Source organism: Trachurus trachurus, assembly GCF_905171665.1.
Source record: "Trachurus trachurus genome assembly, chromosome: 11".
NCBI lineage: Eukaryota > Metazoa > Chordata > Actinopteri > Carangiformes > Carangidae > Trachurus > Trachurus trachurus.
Genome location: NC_139904.1, coordinates 9,986,027 through 10,004,242, shown reverse-complemented (window position 1 = coordinate 10,004,242; position 18,216 = coordinate 9,986,027).

Below are 18,216 nucleotides of genomic sequence, written 5' to 3'. Positions count from 1 at the left end.
GAGGCACACATGAGAGCCCATGGATGCAAGGACCCGTTCAGAAATGTTCGTAGACGACCAATAGGCAAACGGCGTCGGAGGCGTCGTCTTGGCAGCGACAGTAAACCAGTCTGAAGGATTCAATGCTCTGCTGTTGTCTGGACATGGGTTAAAGTTCACTGTAGTAATACTAGTACTAACACAAATCTGTGAATTGGTTCGAGAAAACATTGTTGACCTTTTCAAATGTGGTTTTCATAAGTTTGGTCATTTTGATAAAATGTTGCTAGGATGTAAATATATTGTTGAAATGATTTGAGTCTTGGCACAGATTTAATTAGTGTTAAGATTTGTTTTGCCGGTGAAAAGTCAGTTATTTCCGCAGGAACCGATTTAAGTTTCTTGTCTTCCTGTTATGTTTAAATCTAAATGATATGTTGATGGTTGTGTGTTGCACAAGGACCGATCTTATGTGTCCAAGTATGAAAAAAAAAGAAGATTTGATAAATCTTCTGTGTTTAATATGTTCATGTTTCATTCTGATCTGATTAAAGAACAAAACACTTGTTTTTGAGTTCCAGTATTTAATGGGCTCTTTGCACAGCTCCACTACTCAATGCTGCTCCTTTGTTTCCTGTCTTACATTATTTGACAAACTGATTAATCCAGGTGTGTCTGACCATTGCGACTACTCAGACACACCTGGATTAATCAGTTTGTCCAATCATGTAAGACAGGAAACAAAGGAGCAGCATTAAGTTAAGGAAGTAGTGGAGCTGTGCAAAGAGCCCATTTGGTGACTATGGGGCGAAAGAATCGACCATAATCTGTGTTGACGTTCACTTCTCCCATTGGAGTAGAAACGTGACACCCACGTGACACGGATACCATCAAATTGGTTCATCAAGGGCAAAGCTTCTTGGGGCTTCAGTTGCTCTACTAGGCTATCTACTGGCCAAAAAGAATTAAACAGGAAAAAAAAATATTACAATGATATAGTGGTCTGTAGTGTAGCTATATATATATTTAGTTATATATTTGAATTTTTTACTGGTTTAAATAGGCGATTTGTGTCCATAGAGAGTCATAAGGGAAAGTGGGAATGAGGGTGAGGGCTGTCTATAAAAAGAGTTTCAGGCCTGCCCTGAGTGGGTTCCAAACTCGGATCTCCCACACCGCAGGCATCGATGCTGAACATTTCGCTAACCATAACATGCTGTGTCTTGTCTTTACTGGTATCATGACTTGTGACGGTCGTGACTGTGACTATACCCGCGGATCTGTTACACTTCTGTTACCGTGGGTTGTGGGGCAGTGAATGTGCTTGTTGAACTTGTGGAATAATTTTTATTCAGATTATAGATAATACTCTTGAAACACATGTTGCAATCGATGCAGAAATACCACAGGATGCAGGGGAACCTCCACTGCGTTTCACTGTGCCTCCTATTTCGAATAGCGCACCAAACATAGCGCACCAAATCGCGAACCGCTTCCTGAACCAGTAGGCGGAGCAACGGGCCGGCGAGGCTTCGGACGTCATCTCATACGTCATCGATACACGCTTCGATAGACCAGAGCGGCTTTTTTATGCAAATGAGAATGACTGATGCATCCTGGGTAATTTAGGGGCAGTGCCCGGCATCCCTCCATTGAAAAGTTCAGCCTAACTGTCTTCTTGACAAACTAACTAACAAAAAGTTGTCTATTAACAGGCTATTTACAGACAACACTTAGCCAAAACCTACCTGGTGATTCCACCAAATACGTGTAGATGTCTGGGTCAGACACTTCTGGCCACTGTGTGGAGTCATTGATCATTGTGGGAGGCTAAAGGAGCATACCGGTAGATTCATTAATTGTAGTTTTTCAAGATAGCGTAAACGGTGGGTTTCAAAAGAGGGTGTCAAAAATAATTATGAGACATAGTGCTACAAAAGAAACACAAAATAAAACATTCAAATTGATTGTTAGTTAGTCTACGCTCCATCAAAACACAAAAAGCCACTGAGTGCAATGTAAAAAATGCCGGGTGCTTCCCCTAAATTACCCAGGATGCATCAGTCATTCTCATTTGCATAAAAAAGCCGCTCTCTTCACAAAATACTTCCTGGATTACTCGATGCGCGCTTCGAAGCCTCGGCACGGCAAGACCCATCACTACTTCCTCCTTCTCGCTGCTGTCTCACGGGGAGTGAGTGTGTGTCTGTGTGTGTCTGAGTGAACATGGCTAAAGTCCAGGTGCTGAGAGCGCTGGTGGAGCAGCGACTGAGTTCGGCCGTCGAAGAGATCTTTGTTCTGATTGAAAGAACCGTGGCGGAGTACGAGGAGGAGCTATGTCGGTCAGAGCAGGAGAAGCAGCGACAGAGGAAACAACTGGACGCTTTGTTAAACCCTCGGGTTTTGTTACAGAGAGCAGGTCAGTTATTAACGGAGAATCAGTTTGTCTCGGTTTGATGTAACGGGGAAATGTTGGTGGCGTTGAGGACGGACCAACTGACCGTTATAAACATGAAGAGTAGACGCCGCATCGGCTGCTGGGGAGCAAGAAATGCGGCCGCCATCTTGAACAGTTGAGCAGCAGAAGTAACAGGACGCCAGAGCACTGTTCGTCCAGGCAAAATAGCGTTTTCCGACAGAATAATTGTAACAGAATGTTTTTCACCAGACACCATTACTATGAGGTGTCCAGAACAACATACTAAAAGTCCTAAGAAATCCTAGTTGGGGAAATATGTTTAATTCTCATCAATCCAAGATTGATTTACTGTATAAAAGTAACAATACAATATCAATGGGGCTATTTTTTTCCTTTACTGCTATCACAATGAAAGTTTACACATTGAAAGTATCGATGAAATGTAAAAAAATTTTGTATTACAAGTTTCTTTGAAAATGGATATGAAGAAAAGAAGCCATAAAGCCGCAAACAGCAAAAACAGGGGCCAAATAACATAACACATTCATTTCCATTCAGTAAATTAACCCATGCTTACACACAATGTGAAGTCACTTGCCACACTTGACCAATGCATACACACAATTTGATGTCACTTGCCACACTTACCTGGGTCACTAGTTGCCACAAAAAGACTTGACCTTAAGAATTGATTGCACAGTCTTATCTCCAGTTTCTTTCTAAATCCATTTTTTATTAGCAAACAAGCCTTACCTAATGACTTTCCCCTCAATTTGCAGAGAACATCAGAAGAAAGTCAGAATACATTAAAGTTGTTTCAATGACTGTGTGTGATGTTATGTTAAATATGCTGTTATGTTCAACAACATACAGCGGGACTAAGAACTTAGATATTTGGCCCCTGTTTTTGCTGCTTGCGGCTTTATGGCTTCTTGACCATAACTCAATTAGTGTTGAACTCATTTGCATGTTCAAATTTATTTTCCAAGAAACTTTTACTAAAATTTTTTTTTACTTTTCATGTATACTTTCATTGGGTGAAGTTTCATTGTGGTAGGAGTAAAGGGGGGAAAAAACAAGCCTATTCGGGTGTATTTTGGGCATACATATATGTGTATGGCCCATTTGCTTATTCAAATTAATTTTCAAAGAAACTTATAATACAAAAAATGTTACATTTCATTAATTTTTTCATTTTGTAAAGTTTCATTGTATTGTATTGTATTGTATTGGGGGGGGAAATAGCCCCATTGGGGTGTATTGTTTTCTGGCCTTATTGGCACCATGGACTTTACAGTAAATACATTTTGGATTGATGAGAATTAAACATATTTCCCCAACTAGGATTAGACGTTATAGTTTTGTGACATGCCGTGGTTGTAGGGTTTCCCCCCTTTCCACTGAGCTGGAGCCAGTGCCTGACTAGCAGCGGTTCTTTGCTTTTCCACCAACTGGTTATTGGTCCTTAAAACTGGTTCCAAGCACCAACTCCTTGCTGGGCTAGCTACCAGCCATTGAAGAAAAACAACTCCAGTTTCAAAACACGATTAGACGTCAAAATAGAGGTTAAGATTTGTTATTTTCTGGGAGCGTAGAGTTATAGAGTAGTTATATGGTTTCAGTTATTTCATTGAAGAACATACAAAAGAGAAAACCAGATCGATGTAAACAAGTACCCGGGAACTTGTTACTTGAAAACTTAATGCAAACAGTTTAATTATCTTATTTACTGTACCACAAAATGGTACAACAAAGACGTTTTAAGATACAGTAAAAGGTTTAAAAACAAAAAGCAATAAATTATAAACAGATACTAGATAATAAATTATTCATCCATTCAAGCACTGATCTCCTTTTGTTGGTTGTTAGCTTAAGCTCAATAATGCATCAGTGTGGTTTATTTATCTATTTAATATTTAATATTTTATAAAATAAATATACAGGGTAGAACCGAACATGCATTATTAAAGGCCATAATTTTCAAGTCGGACTGAGAACACTGCAGTGATGTTTGTGCTCTCAAAGCGTATTAGAAAAGCAGTCCCTTGCTTCTCAAGTGATGTGAGTTGTTTTAAGTTGTGTGTAATGTTTGTATTTCAGAGTGTGTGAGGGCACAGGAAGTTCCCACAGAGCAGCAGGAGTGGAGCTCCAGTCAGGACCAGAGGGACTCTGAGCCTCCTCATGTAAAAGAAGAGCTGGAGAACGCTTGGACCACTCATGGAGGAGAGCAGCTTCAAGGACCAGAGGAGTTGATAGTCATTCCTTTACCTGTGAAAAGTGAAAATGAAGATAATGAAGAGAAACCTCCGCTCTCACAGCTTCAACAGGGTCAGACTGAGGAGGACGGAGGAGCAGAGCCTCCAGCCAGCAGCTCCCCTAAACACATGGAAACAGACACTGATGGAGGACCAGAACCAGACAGAAACACATATTCAGACAGACATTTACAACCAGATACTAATGACAAGACCTCCGATTCATCTGAGACTGAAGACAGTGGAGATGAGGAGAGGGAGAAAAAACAACCTCAGTCTGGGTTGAACTCTGAAAATAATGGCTGTGATACTAACAGGAAACTACATAGCTGCTCTGAGTGTGATAAAACATTTGGCACGAAGTCACATCTGACACAACACATGATAACTCACACAGGAGAGAAACCATTTAGCTGCTCTGAGTGTGGTAAAACATTTGGCAGGAAGTCATATCTGACAGGACACATGATAACTCACACAGGAGAGAAACCATTTAGCTGCTCTGAGTGTGGTAAAACATTTGGCACGAAGTCACATCTGACACAACACATGATAACTCACACAGGAGAGAAACCATTTAGCTGCTCTGAGTGTGGTAAAACATTTGGCACAAAGTCAGAGCTGACACAACACATGATAACTCACACAGGAGAGAAACCATTTAGCTGCTCTGAGTGTGGTAAAACATTTGGCAGGAAGTCATATCTGACAGGACACATGATAACTCACACAGGAGAGAAACCTTTTAGCTGCTCTGAGTGTGGTAAAACATTTGGCACGAAGTCACATCTGACACAACACATGATAACTCACACAGGAGAGAAACCATTTAGCTGCTCTGAGTGTGGTAAAACATTTGGCACAAAGTCAGAGCTGACACAACACATGATAACTCACACAGGACAGAAACCATTTAGCTGCTCTGAGTGTGGTAAAACATTTGGCATCAAGACAAACCTGATGAAACACATGAGAATTCACACAGGAGAGAAACCATTTAGCTGCTCTGAGTGTGGTAAAACATTTGGCAGGAAGTCATATCTGACAGGACACATGGTGATTCACACAGGACAGAAACCATTTAGCTGCTCTGAGTGTGATAAAACATTTGCCCAGAAGTCACATCTGACAGGACACATGACAACTCACACAGGAGAGAAACCATTTAGCTGCTCTGAGTGTGGTAAAACATTTGGCAGGAAGTCATATCTGACAGGACACATGGTGATTCACACAGGAGAGAAACCATTTAGCTGCTCTGAGTGTGGTAAAACATTTGCCCAGAAGTCACATCTGACAGGACACATGACAACTCACACAGGAGAGAAACCATTTAGCTGCTCTGAGTGTGGTAAAACATTTGGCACAAAGTCAGAGCTGACACAACACATGATAACTCACACAGGAGAGAAACCATTTAGCTGCTCTGAGTGTGGTAAAACATTTGGCTTCAAGACAAACCTGACGAGACACATGATGATTCACACAGGACAGAAACCATTTAGCTGCTCTGAGTGTGAGAAAACATTTCGCAGGAAGACAGACCTGACGAGACACATGAGAATTCACAGTGGAGAGAAACTATAAAGATGTCCAGTTTGTAAGGAACCTTTCACAGTTCAGAAAGGTTCGTAGACGACCAATAGGCAAACGGCGTCAGAGGCGTCGTCTTGTCAGCGACAGTAAACCAGTCTGAAGGATTCAATGCTCTGCTGTTGTCTGGACATGGGTTATAGTTCACTGTAGTAATACTAGTACTAACACCAATCTGTGAATTAGTTCAAGAAAACATCGCAGACGTTTTTAGGTGTGGTGTTTATAAGTTTGGTCATTCTGATAACTTGATTGTTGTGTGTTGCATAAGGACCGATCTTATGTGTCCAAATATGAAGATGTTTATGTTTCATTCTGATCTGATTGAAGTACAAAAAACCTAATATGTTCTTGGGGAGTTTCATTCTGTACAAGTTTGGAAAAATATCTGTATATTCTTGTGAGTTGTCTCTGAAATGTTCTTCCCTGTGGAGAAATAAATATGGAGGAACTGAGCCATGGACTAGAAGACTTTGCATTATGTTAGTTACATCAGTTAGTGTCACTTCAGGTACAATCACACTGAACCTCAACAAATAGGAGCAGACTCCCAGATTTGAAAAGTCTGAGGTCAAGTTCATACTAATTTACGTGTCTTTGTCCACTCGACTACATAAAAAGAGGTGAAACACACTGTTTAAATGTATTTATTTAGTTGTGGATACTAGCAGATGAAGACTGTAATGAAATAGATCACACAGACAGTTTAAAAGTTTTAGATTGTAACCTCAGATTCATGATTTTGGTTTTTAAAAATCTTCCTCATTAGCATCAACAATTTTAACATCCAGTAAATCAATATGAAGTTACTGAAATGCTGTTCCTCATTATCTGCACTTTTCTGATACACTCACTACTTAAAGGATCATAGGGCAGGATTTGTGAGAAAATACACATGCGTTTTATGTTTTTTAAATAATAATGGGTGAGGAAGCGTTCAAAACCAAAAAGAATGAGCCCACCCGCGTATCTCTCCATTGCCTTGAACGGGGTCTGTGCTGCATAATGCGCTGCAATTCAGGGGGTGAATTTCACGCGCTGACGTCAGCGATTCCCCGACCGCCTTTGAATGGATCTTTACAGTCTATCCATGGAATGGATACATGAGGGCAACTGGTGGATCCAAATGACTGTTTGGGAAGCTCTTCGCCCGCCAGCAAACGACCCAGCACAACTGAAAGCCCTGTTAAAAGCCATACTAAAAATCATGTATCACCTATCCATTAGCCGCAGCTAGCAGTTAAAAGGAGAAAAATGAGTCAAAATCGGTATTACATTTATTGTCTGTTTATTGTATATCCCCGGGATGACGATGTAGGTTAGCCGGCCGACCACCTCAGTAGCCCAGCTGCTGCCTCTGTGATGATCCGCTCGTCTGGCGGTAACGTCTGCAATTAAAGTACTTAGGGGCTATTTGTAGATCATATACCCCACTTTTAAAAAATGCTAATAAAAAAGGGAAATGCCATTGAATAAATTTCAATTAAATGAATTTGACTTCTATGTCATAATTATGACTTTTTAATCTCATATTTTATATACCTACTTTTATCTCATATTTTTCAATGTCAGTTTTGTTGTCATAGGCTACGTTTACTTTTACATCTGATCATTTTTGACCTGTTATCACGTAATTATGAATTTTCTCTATTGATTGTGAATATTTATCGTCACGCTCTATAATCCCACGTGTTTATCTTTTTTTTCCCCCTTTTCTTACGGAGTTAGGCTTACACATTTATGATTTGAATCCTGCTGGCTCACTGGAGAGATATATTGGTTAAATATCCGCGCGCATCGGCCACTTCAGTCATGTACGTTCCACCAGAAAAACGTCACCATAGTGTGTGCGTAACCAAGCGCACTCAGCGAAGTGTGGAGGAATGGGAAAGGCCCTCGCTGCTGTCTCACGGGGAGTGAGTGTGTGTCTGTGTGTGTCTGAGTGAACATGGCTAAAGTCCAGGTGCTGAGAGCGCTGGTGGAGCAGCGACTGAGTTCGGCCGTCGAAGAGATCTTTGTTCTGATTGAAAGAACCGTGGCGGAGTACGAGGAGGAGCTATGTCGGTCAGAGCAGGAGAAGCAGCGACAGAGGAAACAACTGGACGCTTTGTTAAACCCTCGGGTTTTGTTACAGAGAGCAGGTCAGTTATTAACGGAGAATCAGTTTGTCTCGGTTTGATGTAACTGGGAAATGTTGGTGGCGTTGAGGACGGACCAACTGACCGTTATAAACGTTATGAGCCGTTAAAGAAAAACAACTCCAGTTGCAAAACGCGATTAGACGTTAAAGATACTAGTGGTTAAGATATTGTATTTATTTATTGTGTAGTTTAGTTATATTGTTTCAGTTATCATATTTAAGATGTTAAAAAAGGAAACCAGATCGATGTAAACAAATCTGCGGTAAAGTATTCTGATATTCTGACGGTTGCTAGGGGACTGTCCGTGGTGCTGATCACCATGGAAACCGTTAGCACTTGCAGCAGTTTGGGAACTTGTTACTTGCAAACTTCATGTGCAAACAGTTTCATTATCTTATTTACTGTACTGTTAAATGGTACAACCAAGAAGTTTTAAGATACAGTGAAAGAGTTAAAATCAAAAAGCCATAAATTATAAATAGATAATAAAGTATACATCCATTCAAGCACTGATCTCCTTTTTTGGTTGTTAGTTTAGCTTAAATGAGAGCTCAATAAAGCGGCAAAGTGTTATTTATTAATCTATTTGATTTATTTTACATTTTACAAAATAAATATACAGGGTAGAATGTGGTTACATTAGCCATTTAACATAAAGGTTTTCTCTGAGAAATGGTATGTTTTGGGTCAGTGTATCTTTTGGTCATTGGATTTTCTTTTGATGAATGAGAATTAAAAAACAAAAAAATATTGGTTTATTGGATTTTCATTTTGAAATACACAAAATAAAATTGAAACACAAAGCGTTCTTCTTTTTGAGTATCAAAGAACAATTTACTAAAATTTAAAAACAGTTTGATTTTCACGTTCTATTTCATATAACAAAAGTGAGTTGTTTTAAGTTGTGTGTAATGTTTGTATTTCAGAGTGTGTGAGGGCACAGGAAGTTCCCACAGAGCAGCAGGAGTGGAGCTCCAGTCAGGACCAGAGGGACTCTGAGCCTCCTCGTGTAAAAGAAGAACTGGAGGACGCTTGGACCACTCATGGAGGAGAGCAGCTTCAAGGACCAGAGGAGTTCAAAGTCATTCCTTTACCTGTGAAAAGTGAACATGAAGATAATGAAGAGAAACCTCCGCTCTCACAGCTTCAACAGGGTCAGACTGAGGAGGACGGAGGAGCAGAGCCTCCAGCCAGCAGCTCCCCTAAACACATGGAAACAGACACTGATGAAGGACCAGAACCAGACAGAAACACATATTCAGACAGACATTTACAACCAGATACTAATGACAAGACCTCCGATTCATCCGAGACTGAAGACAGTGGAGATGAGGAGAGGGAGAAAAAAGAACCTCCGTCTGGGTTGAACTCTGAAAATAATGGCTGTGATACTAACAGGAAACGACATAGCTGCTCTGAGTGTGGTAAAACATTTGGCATCAAGACAAACCTGACGAGGCACATGAGAACTCACACAGGAGAGAAACCATTTAGCTGCTCTGAGTGTGATAAAACATTTGCCCAGAAGTCACATCTGACAATACACATGAGAATTCATACAGGAGAGAAACCATTTAGCTGCTCTGAGTGTAGTAAAACATTTAGCATCAAGACAAATCTGATGAAACACATGATAACTCACACAGGAGAGAAACCATTTAGCTGCTCTGAGTGTGATAAAACATTTGGCAGGAAGTCAAATCTGACAAAACACATGATAACTCACTCAGGAGAAAAACCATTTAGCTGCTCTGAGTGTGATAAAACATTTGTCTTCAAGGCAAACCTGATAACACACATGAGAATTCACACAGGAGAGAAACCATTTAGCTGCTCTGAGTGTGATATGACATTTGTCACGAAGTCACATCTGACGAGTCACGTGAGAACTCACACAGGAGAGAAACCATTTAGCTGCTCTGAGTGTGGTAAAACATTTAGCATCAAGACAAACCTGATGAAACACATGATAACTCACACAGGAGAGAAACCATTTAGCTGCTCCGAGTGTGGTAAAACATTTGGCAGGAAGTCAAATCTGACAATACACATGATAACTCACACAGGAGAGAAACCATTTACCTGCTCTGAGTGTGATAAAACATTTGGCAGGAAGTCAAATCTGACAATACACATGATAACTCACACAGGAGAGAAACCATTTACCTGCTCTGAGTGTGGTAAAACATTTGGCTTCAAGGCAAACCTGATAACACACATGAGAATTCACACAGGAGAGAAACCATTTAGCTGCTCTGAGTTTGATATGATATATTTGGCAGGAAGTCACATCTGACGAGTCACGTGAGAACTCACACAGGAGAGAAACCATACAGCTGCACAGACGGGAAGTGTGACAAGACACTTGGCCACACATAGAGATGAACCATCATTAAAGTGCATCTTTTGTGGCACAAGATTCAACTGGATTCATCAGGTCATAAATCACAGGTGTGTTGGTGAGTCCTCACAGGTCACAGTTGGATGTGAAACTTAAGAGAAACAACTTGGCTGCTCTGTGTGTGGTGAGAGACTGGAGTTGCACATGGCAGTTCACAGGGGAGAGAAACTATACAGCTGTTCAGTTTGTGACGAACTGTGGCATATTTCACACTACAGAACCTTTTAGATTTAAATCGAAATTGAAACAACACATGACAACCCACAGTGGAGAAAAACTATACAAGTGTTCAGTGTGTGATCGACGCTTCACTCGGAGCGACAGTTTAACTGCACACATGAGAAAACATGCCGATGACAACACGTTCAGCTGCCAAGTGTCAATGCCAGTTTCAGATGGAAAGGCGGTTTTGAGGCACACATGAAAGCCCATGGATGCAAGGACCCGTTCAGAAATGTTCGTAGACGACCAATAGGCAAACGGCGTCGGAGGCGTCGTCTTGGCAGCGACAGTAAACCAGTCTGAAGGATTCAATTCTCTGCTGTTGTCTGGACATGGGTTAAAGTTCACTGTAGTAATACTAGTACTACTAACACAAATCTGTGAATTGGTTCGAGAAAACATTGCAGACCTTTTCAAATGTGGTTTTCACAAGTTTGGTAATTTTGATAAAATGTTGCTAGGAGGTAAATATATTGTTGAAATGATTTGAGTGTTGGCACAGATTTAATTAGTGTTAAGATTTGTTTTGCCGGTGAAAAGTCAGTTTCATCCCTGATGTTATTTCCGCAGGAACCGGTTTAAGTTTCTTGTCTTCCTGTTATGTTTAAATCTAAATGATATGTTGATGGTTGTGTGTTGTACAAAGACCGATCTTATGTGTCCAAGTATGAAAAAAAAATAAGAGTTGATAAATCTTCTGTGTTTAATATGTTCATGTTTCATTCTGATCTGATTAAAGAACAAAACACTTGTGTTTGAGTTCCAGTATTTAATGGGCTCTTTGCACAGCTCCACTACTCAGTGCTGCTCCTTTGTTTCCTGTCTTACATTATTTGACAAACTGATTAATTCAGGTGTGTCTGACCATTGCGACTACTCAGACACACCTGGATTAATCAGTTTGTCCAATCATGTAAGACAGGAAACAAAGGAGCAGCATTAGCAGAAGTGAGTGATATATTTGTGTTAATATAAGTCTTAAATAGTTATATCTTCCGACAGCAATCACTTACATAGAGTGTTTGGTCTGAATCACGGGTCTGTCAGTCCCTCTGCTCTGCTCTGAGTCGAGGAGAAAACATTTATCGTATCCTACAGTTTTTATCCAATGAGGAGAGAGAACGGCATGCAGGGCTGTGTGTGCAGCCAAGGGACGCCGTGAATGTGGTGACGTAGCGACGAGGACTGTTATGGTGCGTTCAAGGAAACTCGTTTTTTTCCGACCTGTGACGTCGTACCAGTTCGATCTGGTACATAGACTGTACAAAAAGACGTACTGGTACGATTTCACGGGTCGGAAGTTACGAGTGGCCGTTATAGTGACTTTCGCCGGTAAAACAGGTCGGAAAAACACGAGTGGGTTGCCTGGAACGCTACAAAGTCGTAAGTTGTGACTTGAAGCTGTAATTTATGATTTCAAAAGCCTGCCTGGAACGCAGCATTAGCGAAAACGACCGGATCACTCACTTCTGCTTTAAGGAAGTAGTGGAGCTGTGCAAAGAGCCCATTTGGTGACTATGGGGCGAAAGAATCGACCATAATCTGTGTTGACGTTCACTTCTCCCATTGGAGTAGAAACGTGACACCCACGTGACACGGATACCATCAAATTGGTTCATCAAGGGCAAAGCTTCTTGGGGCTTCAGTTGCTCTACTAGGCTATCTACTGGCCAAAAAGAATTAAACAGGAAAAAAAATATTACAATGATATAGTGGTCTGTAGTGTAGCTATATATATATTTAGTTATATATTTGAATTTTTTACTGGTTTAAATAGGCGATTTGTGTCCATAGAGAGTCATAAGGGAAAGTGGGAATGAGGGTGAGGACTGTCTATAAAAAGAGTTTCAGGCCTGCCCTGAGTGGGTTCCGAACTCGGATCTCCCACACCGCAGGCATCGATGCTAAACGTTTCGCTAACCATAACATGCTGTGTCTTGTCTTTACTGGTATCATGACTCGTGACGGTCGTGACTGTGACTATACCCGCGGATCTGTTACACTTCTGTTACCGTGGGTTGTGGGGCAGTGAATGTGCTTGTTGAACTTGTGGAATAATTTTTATTCAGATTATAGATAATACTCTTGAAACACATGTTGCAATCGATGCAGAAATACCACAGGATGCAGGGGAACCTCCACTGCGTTTCACTGTGCCTCCTATTTCGAATAGCGCACCAAACATAGCGCACCAAATCGCGAACCGCTTCCTGAACCAGTAGGCGGAGCAACGGGCCGGCGAGGCTTCGGACGTCATCTCATACGTCATCGATACACGCTTCGATAGACCAGAGCGGCTTTTCTATGCAAATGAGAATGACTGATGCATCCTGGGTAATTTAGGGGCAGCGCCCGGCATCCCTCCATTGAAAAGTTCAGCCTAACTGTCTTCTTGACAAACTAACTAACAAAAAGTTGTCTATTAACAGGCTATTTACAGACAACACTTAGCCAAAACCTACCTGGTGATTCCACCAAATACGTGTAGATGTCTGGGTCAGACATTTCTGGCCACTGTGTGGAGTCATTGATCATTGTGGGAGGCTAAAGGAGCATACCGGCAGATTCATTAATTGTAGTTTTTCAAGATAGCGTAAACGGTGGGTTTCAAAGAGGGTGTCAAAATAATTATGAGACATAGTGCTACAAAAGAAACACAAAATAAAACATTCAAATTGATTGTTAGTTAGTCTACGCTCCATCAAAACACAAAAAGCCACTGAGTGCAATGTAAAAAATGCCGAGTGCTTCCCCTAAATTACCCAGGATGCATCAGTCACTCTCATTTGCATAAAAAAGCCGCTCTCTTCACAAAATACTTCCTGGATTACTCGATGCGCGCTTCGAAGCCTCGGCACGGCAAGACCCATCACTACTTCTTCCTTCTCGCTGCTGTCTCACGGGGAGTGAGTGTGTGTCTGTGTGTGTCTGAGTGAACATGGCTAAAGTCCAGGTGCTGAGAGCGCTGGTGGAGCAGCGACTGAGTTCGGCCGTCGAAGAGATCTTTGTTCTGATTGAAAGAACCGTGGCGGAGTACGAGGAGGAGCTATGTCGGTCAGAGCAGGAGAAGCAGCGACAGAGGAAACAACTGGACGCTTTGTTAAACCCTCGGGTTTTGTTACAGAGAGCAGGTCAGTTATTAACGGAGAATCAGTTTGTCTCGGTTTGATGTAACGGGGAAATGTTGGTGGCGTTGAGGACGGACCAACTGACCGTTATAAACATGAAGAGTAGACGCCGCATCGGCTGCTGGGGAGCAAGAAATGCGGCCGCCATCTTGAACAGTTGAGCAGCAGAAGTAACAGGACGCCAGAGCACTGTTCGTCCAGGCAAAATAGCGTTTTCCGACAGAATAATTGTAACAGAATGTTTTTCACCAGACACCATTACTATGAGGTGTCCAGAACAACATACTAAAAGTCCTAAGAAATCCTAGTTGGGGAAATATGTTTAATTCTCATCAATCCAAGATTGATTTACTGTATAAAAGTCTATGATGCCAATGAGGCCAGGCAACAATACAATACCAATGGGGCTATTTTTTTTCCTTTACTGCTATCACAATGAAAGTTTACACATTGAAAGTATCGATGAAATGTAACATTTTTTGTATTACAAGTTTCTTTGAAAATGGATATGAAGAAGAGAAGAAGCCATAAAGCCGCAAACAGCAAAAACAGGGGCCAAATAACTTAACACATTCATTTCCATTCAGTAGCCTAAATTAACCCATGCTTACACACAATGTGAAGTCACTTGCCACACTTGACCAATGCATACACACAATTTGATGTCACTTGCCACACTTACCTGGGTCACTAGTTGCCACAAAAAGACTTAACCTTAAGAATTGATTGCACAGTCTTGTCTCCAGTTTCTTTCTAAATCCATTTTTTATTAGCAAACAAGCCTTAGCTAATGACTTTCCCCTCAATTTGCAGAGAACATCAGAAGAAAGTCAGAATACATTAAAGTTGTTTCAATGACTGTGTGTGATGTTATGTTAAATATGCTGTTATGTTCAACAACATATCAGCGGGACTAAGAACTTGGATATTTGGCCCCTGTTTTTGCTGCTTGCGGCTTTATGGCTTCTTGACCATAACTCAATTAGTGTTGAACTCATTTGCATGTTCAAATTTATTTTCCAAGAAACTTGTAATACAAAAATTTTTTACTTTTCATGTATACTTTCATTGGGTGAAGTTTCATTGTGGTAGGAGTAAAGGGGGAAAAAAACAAGCCTATTCGGGTGTATTTTGGGCATATATATATGTGTATGGCTCATTTGCTTATTCAAATCAATTTTCAAAGAAACTTATAATACAAAAAATGTTACATTTCATTAATTTTTTCATTTTGTAAAGTTTCATTGTATTGTATTGTATTGGGGGGGGAAATAGCCCCATTGGGGTGTATTGTTTTCTGGCCTTATTGGCACCATGGACTTTACAGTAAATACATTTTGGATTGATGAGAATTAAACATATTTCCCCAACTAGGATTTCCTAGGACTTTTAGTATGTTGTTCTGGACACCTCAAAGAAATGATATATAGTGAAACACTGTTTCTGTTACAATTAGTTCTATTTTTGGGTCTAAAATGAGCTAGATTGCCTGGACTATGTGCAGCATATTATTTCTGTTCTAATCAGCGAACCATTGGAAACAGCTGGCTCTGGGGATTACTTTTCACAAATAAGATTGAACATTACGATTTGCTTTGTTAAAGGAGCATTATTGTAAATACAGCAGTAATAGCATTAAATAAACTGAAATATGCAAAAGATATGTCGGAGGGAGCCATAACTAAATTTACAAAGAAAATAGCCAACACTGTAGTGTCTGTGGGGCAAATGCAAAATTTGTCTTTGTTATGACACAAGCCGGCCTGGCGCCTGCTGCGTTCGATTGCACTCGGAACTTGGAAAGATCCGACCTCCGAATCGGAAAAATGTAGTAGATTGTAATGTAGCAGTGTTGGGCTGCTTACAGTCACTGAATCGCTCGGTAGAACACTTTCTCTCCACGTCCCTGTGTTTATATCTGATATGCTTCGCCACTGGCTCCTTCTAGTGGCCGAATGACGAATTTGGATTTGCATTAATGCTCCTTTAAACCCTCGGGTTTTGTTACAGAGAGCAGGTCAGTTATTAACGAAGAATCAGTTTGTCTCTGTAACGGAAAAATGTTGGTGGTGTTGAGGACGGACCAACTGACCGTTATTGACCCTTTGCACGTGACGAACGTTCCACTTGCGCGAGATACGGACGCCATGATGGAAGATAAAAAAACGAGGGCAAAAGAGCAGTGAAGTCAATTTAATTCAATGGGGCGCGTTATAGTTTTGTGACATGCCGTGGTTGTAGGGTTTCCCCCCTTTTCCACTGAGCTGGTTCCAGTGCTGGTTCGGAGCCAGTGCCTGACTAGCAGCGGTTCTTTGCTTTTCCACCAACTGGTTATTGGTTCTTAAAACTGGTTCCAAGCACCAACTCCTTGCTGGGCTAGCTACCAGCCATTGAAGAAAACCAACTCCAGTTTCAAAACACGATTAGACGTCAAAATAGAGGTTAAGATTTGTTATTTTCTGGGAGCGTAGAGTTATAGAGTAGTTATATGGTTTCAGTTATTTCATTGAAGAACATACAAAAGAGAAAACCAGATCGATGTAAACAAATACCCGGGAACTTGTTACTTGAAAACTTAATGCAAACAGTTTAATTATCTTATTTACTGTACCACAAAATGGTACAACAAAGACGTTTTAAGATACAGTAAAAGGTTTAAAAACAAAAAGCAATAAATTATAAACAGATACTAGATAATAAATTATTCATCCATTCAAGCACTGATCTCCTTTTGTTGGTTGTTAGCTTAAGCTCAATAATGCATCAGTGTGGTTTATTTATCTATTTAATATTTTATATTTTATAAAATAAATATACAGGGTAGAACCGAACATGCATTATTAAAGGCCATAATTTTCAAGTCTGACTGAGAACACTGCAGTCATGTTTGTGCTCTCAGAGCGTATTAGAAAAGCAGTCCCTTGCTTCTCAAGTGATGTGAGTTGTTTTAAGTTGTGTGTAATGTTTGTATTTCAGAGTGTGTGAGGGCACAGGAAGTTCCCACAGAGCATCAGGAGTGGAGCTCCAGTCAGGACCAGAGGGACTCTGAGCCTCCTCGTGTAAAAGAAGAGCTGGAGAACGCTTGGACCACTCATGGAGGAGAGCAGCTTCAAGGACCAGAGGAGTTGAAAGTCATTCCTTTACCTGTGAAAAGTGAACATGAAGATAATGAAGAGAAACCTCCGCTCTCACAGCTTCAACAGGGTCAGACTGAGGAGGACGGAGGAGCAGAGCCTCCAACCAGCAGCTCCCCTAAACACATGGAAACAGACACTGATGGAGGACCAGAACCAGACAGAAACACATGTTCAGACAGACATTTACAACCAGATACTAATGACAAGACCTCCGAATCGTCTAAGACTGAAGACAGTGGAGATGAGGAGAGGGAGAAAAAAGAATTGGATACTTGGACCACTCATGGAGGAGAGCAGCTTCAAGGACCAGAGGAGTTGAAAGTCATTCCTTTACCTGTGAAAAGTGAACATGAAGATAATGAAGAGAAACCTCCGCTCTCACAGCTTCAACAGGGTCAGACTGAGGAGGACGGAGGAGCAGAGCCTCCAACCAGCAGCTCCCCTAAACACATGGAAACAGACACTGATGGAGGACCAGAACCAGACAGAAACACATGTTCAGACAGACATTTACAACCAGATACTAATGACAAGACCTCCGATTCATCTGAGACTGAAGACAGTGGAGATGAGGAGAGGGAGAAAAAAGAACCTCAGTCTGGGTTGAACTCTGAAAATAATGGCTGTGATACTAACAGGAAACTACATAGCTGCTCTGAGTGTGGTAAAACATTTGGCATCAAGAGAAACCTGATTACACACATGATAACTCACACAGGAAAGAAAGCATTTAGCTGCTCTGAGTGTGATAAAACATTTCGCATGAAGAAACACCTGATGAGGCACATGAGAACTCACACAGGAGAGAAACCATTTAGCTGCTCTGAGTGTGGTAAAACATTTGGCAGGAAGTCATATCTGACAGGACACATGATAACTCACACAGGAGAGAAACCATTTAGCTGCTCTGAGTGTGATAAAACATTTGGCACGAAGTCACA